Below are 8713 nucleotides of genomic sequence, written 5' to 3' on the forward strand. Positions count from 1 at the left end.
TTTTAAACGTATTATGTGAAAAGTTGAAATTTAAAAATTACTGAAAAAGGATAGAGTCATTCTTTTCTAAAATAGACTAAAAAGAAAAGTAAGTCAAACAAATTAAACAGAGACATTAGAAAAATAAAAACTTAATTCTCTTGACAATTTAACTACTATACAAATAACGAAAAAGGGCCAGAAATACCCTTCAAGTATTGAAATTAGTTCAAAAATATCCTTAGTTAACCTATTGGGTTAGAACTACCTTCAAGCATTGAAATTAGTTCAAAAATACCACTTCATCCACCTTTATGACTTAAAAATACCCTTGCAACTAACGATTTTTTAAATCATAATTAAAAATTCTGAAAAGGGTCAGAAATACCCTTCAAGTATTGAAATTAGTTCAAAAATACCCCTCCATCCATCTTTATGGTTCAAAAATACCCTTACAACTAACAATTTTTTTAAATCATAATTAAAAAATTTATTTAATGCGTGACAATTTTCTATTATTCGAAACTAAATTAATTAAAATATTAAGACCAATCCGAATTCAATTAATACTATCCGATCTAAATCCTACAAAATTAATCATAATTCTGATCGGTGAATGGTGTGAAATGATCTCGCACAGGGAATGCACTTGTCAGTGGTAGCAACACAATTTGATTTATATATAAAAAAAAATAGTGACAACTATTTAGGAAAGAATGTAGTATTTTTTATACAAACTAAATGTATCACGTAAAATAAAATGGAGGAAGTAACAAGATAGTGTTGCCTAAGACGTGACATAACCAAGACATCTCAATTAGTTTTGCTAGCTAACACGGAGAAATATACATCACAAAGAAATATCAAACTAACATTATAATTAGGGGATAAAATTCTTCACAACATTGCATTAGACTGATAGATTTTTAAGTCAGCAAAGTTCCTACATTTGTTAGTAAAAATTACTCATACTATCGGGTAGTTTTAGTTGGGGTAAATTTTGTACGGTTTGGGTTTGTAGTTTCAGTTGGGTCCGAATTGAATTTAATATTTTAATTAATTTAGTTTCAACCAATAGAAAGCCGTCACGTATTTAATAAAAAATTTTAATTATAATTTTAAAAAACGATAGTTTAAAGGATATTTTTGAGCCATAAAGGTGGATGGAGGGGTATTTTTAATCAATTTTAATACTTGAAGGATATTTCTGACCCATTTTCATTTTTTTAATTATGATTTTAAAAAATCGTTAGTTGCAAGGGCGCTTTTGAGTCATAAAGGTGGATTGAGGGGTATTTTTGAACCAATTTCATACCTGAAGGATGTTTCTGGCCCAATAATTAACGGAGGGTATTTTTTAACCAATTCCAATACTTTAAAAGTACTTCTCGCCCTTTTCCATATAAATAAATGAAGCACATATATAACATCAAATGATGTGATGCAGTGAATGGAAATTGTTCCGCCCTTAATCAAAGCTCTCAATTTTGTCACAGTATAAAAAAATCTTTGATAAAAGATCCAACCTCAAATAAGCCCTACTCAATACAATTCCAAATCAATCAGACTAACCTACAATGTATTCAAGCTAAACTCTTTACCGTCTTACTAATTAAAAATATTTTAACATTGTTTAACTTTATAACGAGCAAAAGAAACAATCAGATTGGCAACGGTCAACACACGTTGTGTAGGAGTGTTCATGATTTGGTTAAAAATCAAATTAAATTGATTAAAAAATTAATAATATTTAAATTATTTATGATTTTACTGAAATTTTTTAAAAATAATTAAATTGAATCGATAGATTATATATATAAATTTTATAATCGTTTGAATATGTAATATTAGTTTTTCATAAATAGTTATAAATATTTTATATCTTTTAATCATTGAATTGATTCTAGTCTATTATTTCACCTGCACTACAATATTTTTTAACTCTCATTTTTTAAAAAGTATGCCCAAACGCAACAATCTAAGTCTAATTATCTAATTATACTAGTCTTAGCATATGTGTTTCATGTGTGTAATTTGCTTCAATGAGTTCAATTTTATAAAATTACTTTGATGGCTATTTTTCGACGAGAATCAATTTGTGTTTGACTAATAAATTTAGAAACAGAACAACTATTAGTATTTGACTAACTTTAAATATTTAAAAAAAGTCTTTAAAAGTGCTTTTAAATGTATTTTCTCAAAAATACTTTTAAAACAAAATTACCCTTTTTTAATTCATGAAAATAGTTGAAGTTAAAACACGTTTTATTTGTTAGATTTACTATAATCCAATCTCTCATCCTTTGATCTAAGGTATTTTCAAACATATACTTAATTTAATGCATTATGTCATCAGAGTGTCTTTCATGTCATTTAATCTAGGACCTTTATAATCAATTAATATTCTATTTAAATTTTCTTTATTATTTAAATTAGTTTTTGATGTGTGCTTTAACATAGATTGCAAATTTAAGTAAATGATGAATATGATTAATTGAGTAACAACTCAACAATTTAAATTCAAATTAACAGAAAATTTTTCCTAACCTGCAAAAAGAAAAAATTTCAAAAATTGGCCTCATAATCATTTTCATGAGGTATTAACATACCTTATAATGTAATACATGTCCACGCCCACAAAATTTAAATCATTTTATTAATCAAGCACAAATAAATATAAATTTTTTTATTCATAAAAAAATAAATCTGAAAATCAAGAAGATCCATTAACAATAGTTACAGCTTTAGCTCCTAAATTTCTATAATAAAAAATATATTTATGAACCTAGAAAATAATTAAAGTTGACAAACATTCACAAAATAAGATTGTGAAGAAAATTATAATAAAAAATAATATAATATTTAATATGCTTTAGTTAAATGACTTACACATTAAAAAAATAATATTACAAACACAAAACCCAGAGAAAATAAATTCTCCAAAATATAGTATCATAAATAAATATATGCAAACAATAAAATTATTAGAAAGTGTCATTAATTTTAAAATTAATAATTTTACTAGAATACTTCAACTTTGACTTATATACAATTAAAAAAACAAATAGTAGAAAGGAGCTATGTCCTAATTTTAAACTAATACTTTGAGTCAAAAAACATGCTTGTAAGTTGCAAAACATTATTTATTAAGCAGTTATAATTATTTAAATTGATAAAAGAAATTAAAATTATCTCTATGATCATGTTTCTCCTTAAAGGATCGCTTAGAGATAACTTAATTTAGATCATCGTACCATATACCTTAATAAGACCAATTTTATTGTCTAGCTCATATTTGACTTTGCTTCCTTTTGATATCTCAATGACCTGCATGAACACATTGTGGAGATCAGAATAACACCAAATTAAGGTTTTCATACAGACAAAAAATATAGTAATACCCTTTCTCATTTTTCTAGATCTATTTACATGAAAAACTTAATGATCCCAATATGCTAAAATCCTCCACAATTGAGATAAGCAAAGAAAAGAAATGAAGAGGCTGTCGACGGTCATTTTTCTCAAGACGAAAAAGATATAGAAACAATATTCAGCTTATGACCGTATTTTGAAACCAATACTTAAAAAATGGTGGATGGTAGGAGAAACAAATTCTGGTAGAATATATGGATTGTCATACTCCTAAAAAAATACAATAAATAAAATTTATTAACAAATATAATGATGATATGTTAGATCTCATGATTTATTCACAATTAAACTAAATACGTATAATAGAAAATTAAAAGAAAATTCATAAATTCATATAACAAAGAAGGCTAGAAAACTCTAGTCATGATCGCAAGAAGAAAACTTTTATTAATTATCAATTGTCAAATCAAAATTTTTTTAAGTAAAATTTGATCAAAATACGATTTAAATAGAATTATAGACATTTTTTTATAGAAGGTAAAAAAATTATATAAGGTAAAATTTTATATTATTTAGAAGTTTTATATAAGGTAAAATTCTAATTGATTTAGAAGTGTTAAATAATACAATTTCATACCTGAATCAAATAATTTTTTTCCTTTTGCTTAGATTTTTATTTTTTTTTAAAGAAATATATTTTGTTTAGTAAAAAAACTTTTCTTAAAAGTGTCCATGCGTGTTTCCTTTTCAGCAAACATAATTTTGGTTCTTAATTCATTTTTCCTTTTACATCACTTTTCTTCTAAAAAAATTGCATATGCCTCCTAACAAAAAATTTCACACATTATATTTAATTCCTTTTAAGTATGGGATTTTTCCTATTTTTTTTTTATCCAAGAATTTAAATAATAATTTAATGATAATTATTTTTGAAAAATAGTAAATGACGATTTTGTCTATTATGAAGTGCTTTAACGATGGGCAAAAAGTTCAAATCACTTTTCTAAGGGTCTTCACACTTTTAATATATTATAGATATAAATTATAGATAAATATATGTGGTGTGGTGTATTTGCAGTTTTTAATTTTCTTTACTAAGATATCCATCTACTCTTCAATAACTTTCTCCTTTGATTATTTAAAAGTTGACCTTTCTATTTAAAGATGTATATTTATTCTATGGTATTAGACACGTGAAGTGAAAGAACCTCTATAATTATGCAACATAAACGTGCTAAAACTTGAAAATATGTTGAAAAATAATAGAAGATTCATATAAATTCATCTTGTGATAATTGAGAGAAATTTATTCCTAAAGTTCATTTGAAAAAAGTTGTCTCTTGTCCCATTGTTTACTATTATCGATTTATTATTAGCTAATCATAAATCGAAAAATCAAATCAAATCAAATCAAACCGACAAAAACCAATCGATGATTTCTTATCTGATTTGATTTGATTTGGTTTTAGAATTTAAAAAACCGATTTAACTAATCTGGTTATGATTTAATCAAAAACTAATCCAAACCGAACCATAAACATCCCTAGTTGTAACGGGTCACACCTTTCTTAATTTGCTTAGTTCTGGTCATGACGTTACGCAATTGGTAAATGATATTTTTTCAGATTTGGAATTCTAGTTGAACCATCGAAAGCTAGAGACTTGGATGGACATATGTCCATGGCTCTACAATCCATCTATCTATATCATTATCCTAAACTTGCCGACCATATTCAAAAAGCAGTCAAAGTAACAACATTAAAATTAGTCCTTTGCATGACCAACGATCTCATAACTGATATTCAAAAAGCAGTCAAAGTAACAACATTAAAATTAGTCATTTGCATGACCAACTATCTCATAACTGACTAAGAATTAACTGCTCACCAGTGTTTTGTCCTTAGTGTAAGTAAAAACTTTACTAGGAAACAACTGCCAAATAACTACACTACCAAGTATGGATAACGGTTCTGTCGGTTTGTTATCAACAACTAGAATTACCCACTGCTTTATCCAATTAAACCGACATTGAACCTCTCTTTTATAGCAATTTAAAATTAATATTATAGTACAATTAAGTTCACGATTAAGTATTATAAAATTTCAAAGAATTTCATGATGTATGTACATAATCTAATTTATGTTAAGAAATTGGTGATTTGAACTTTCGAACTTCACTTATCCAGTCGGTGACAATAAAGATGTTATTACAGCAACGTCCTCACACATTTAAGATGAACTCAGGTACTTTATTGCAAGACCATCTAGTTATGTTCAATAAACTTACCATGGACTTATAGACAAACTTACCATGGACTTATAGATTGTTGGAATTAAAAAGAATGAGGAGATACTTGTATTTCCTTTGCCGGTTTCACCATTTTAAAATATCTTGATATTGAGAATTTAACAATGTATGCTAAGTGTTGGGTTCATAGTATATGAAAGAAGTGTGAATGAAAAAATGGAGAGTAAAATGGTGGAGGGCAGGAGACACTAAAATGGAAAGTTTACTCCCAAATTAGAAAGTTTACTCTTTCTCCCACATTAGTGGAAGAAGAGAACTTGAAAGTGCTTATAATCAAGAACACTTACTCCACATGATAAGTGAGGCAAGAAATAAGAGATGCCTCGCGCTGTTGCCGTCGCTCGCTCGGCTCGGCTTCGGATTTATTTTTTTGAAAAATGATCGTGAGATCTATCTTTTTGGACAAACTTTAATTTGACAAAATCTAAGCAATGACAAAAACGCAGGAAATTTTTGTTGTGTGTTTAATACTCCATTTATATGCATGCAGTAACAGTAACAGATGCAATGTTCGAACTGAACTGATGCTTCAGAAAAGTTGCACTGTTTCGAACTGATGCTTCAGAGGGATGGAATTCTTTAACGAAATGACACACTGATTCACGAAATGGCATGCTTGTTCGGAACAAACACACTGTTTGGACGAATGGACATGAATTTTCAGAAAAGGTTACACCTTTGAATGAACCATTGCCACTTTTCAGAAGAGGCATCTTATGGCCATATAAACCTGGTTTCATTAACAGGTTTTAATATGAACGAAAATTTCAGAATAAAAACACTCTTCTTGCCTTAAAAATATTCTGTGTTATCACTCAAAACGTTCAGTGAGTTTGATGATATTTCAATTGTTTGAGGTACCGCTATAATTGGTTTGTTTGGCCATTTTATCCTGGGAGGAAAATTCCGCAACCTCGGGTACAGTGAGGGAAATTATTTCCTTAAGGAAAGTCCGCGAATTCGGGCGACTTGGTCATGTCTGTTTCATCTTTATTTCTAAAAATAAAATACACCTCTTGGAAAGGCCACTTTCATCTTGTGTTGAGGGTATTTTCTGCACTTCATTGTGTTCTTGGTTTATAAACTTGAACTAGTTGAAGTGGTTGTTTCTAGTATACAGATTCTTGTACCGTAGAAGGAAGATAACAATCTTAAGGAAATAATTTTATAGAATCTGTATTACTTATTTTTGGAGATTAAAGCTTTAAGCTTTCTACTCCGCTTGAATTTAACTAGTGATTAGAAGACATAAAATCTTCATCACAAGTTAAAGTTCACTCGATTGGCGATTTGAAGTTATAAAAACTTCATCGTTAACTAGAAACAAGAAGAAAAATTTTAAAAGTTATTTAACTTTATAAGTAGTATTCTGAAAATACTAAATTTTTCTATCTTGTGGTGACAGGAAAAATGATAAGCGAAAGTCAAGTGCAAGATGCGGCAACGTCTGTGGGGGCAACTAATATTGCCACATCAAATTGCACAAATGTTCCGCCTACAATGGTACCGGCGGAGAAGCCCAGAAAATTTACGGGCATTGACTTTAAGAGATGGCAGCAAAAGATGTTCTTTTACCTCACCACTTTGTGTCTGCAACGGTTCACTAGCGAAGACGCTCCTGAGGTGCCTGAGGGAACCTCGGACAAAGAGCATTTCATAATTGTAGAAGCTTGGAAACATTCATACTTCCTTTGCAGGAATTATATTCTGAGTGGTCTCCAAGACGACCTCTACAATGTTTACAGTGGAACTAAGACATCGAAGAAATTATGGGGGGCACTTGAACGAAAATATAAAACAAAGAATACGGGAATTAAGAAATTCCTTGTTGCACGGTTCCTGTACTTTAAAATGATAGATAGTAAATCGGTTGTCTCTCAAGTGCAGGAGTTGCAGGTCATCATACATGATCTCCTAGCAGAAGGTATAACTTTGAAAAATACCTTAGTTGAACAAATTAAAAATGTTCTTAATACTTACATAAACCGTTTTGTAGGTTTGATTGTGAATGATGCATTTCAAGTAGCAGCGATAGTTGAGAAGCTATCACCTTTGTGGAAAGACTTCAAAATTACTTGAAGCATAAACGCATGAAGATGACTGTTAAAGATCTTATTGTCCAACTACGTATTGAAGAGGATAATAAGACTCTCGAGAGAAGATCAAAAGGGAATTCTGCAATTAATGGAGCACATATTGTAGAAGATGAACAAAACAATTCTGAGAAAAGGAAGAAATCTGAACAAGAAAGCCATCAACCTAAGAAAAAATTCAAGGGAAAATGCTTCAATTGTGGAAAGATTGTCCACAACTCCACAGATTATCATTCCCCAAAGAAGGGCAAGAAAAAGGATCAAGCAAATATAATTGAATCCAACAAAGAATGCCATGATTTGTATGCTATGTTCTCAGAATGCAACTTGATGGAAAATCCTCGCAAATGGTGGATGGATTCTGGTGCCACTCGCCATGTATGTGCCAACAAAGAGTTGTTTCCGTCATTTGCTCCGGCTCAAGTGGAAGAAATGATCTACATGGATAACTCTGCTACTGCTAAGGTAGAAGGAACAGGAAAAATATGCTTGAAAATGACTTCAGGAAAGGTATTGACACTTAACAATGTCTTGTATGCTCCGAAATTACGTAGGAATTTAATTTCTGTTTCACTTCTAGACAACAACAGATTCAAATGTATAACCATTTCTGGAAAAATTTTAATTAGCAGTGGAGAAATGTATGTAGGAAAAGACTATCTCACCGAGGGCCTTTATAAGATGAATGTAATGACTGTTGAAATAAATAAAAATTCAAATTCTTCTTATTTGCTTGAGTCTTATGATTTATGGCATGAACGTTTAGGTCATGTTAATTACAAAACGTTACGAAAACTGATTAACTTAGAAGTTTTGTCAAACTTTGAGTTTAAATAAATCAAAGTGTCAAATGTGTGTGGAATCGAAGTATTCTATGCATATTTATAAGTCCGTTGAAAGAAATTCCAATCCCTTAGACTTAATACACACTGATATTTTTGATGAAGTCAACACCATCACG

The sequence above is a fragment of the Capsicum annuum genome, chromosome 1 (genome assembly GCF_002878395.1).
Source record: "Capsicum annuum cultivar UCD-10X-F1 chromosome 1, UCD10Xv1.1, whole genome shotgun sequence".
NCBI lineage: Eukaryota > Viridiplantae > Streptophyta > Magnoliopsida > Solanales > Solanaceae > Capsicum > Capsicum annuum.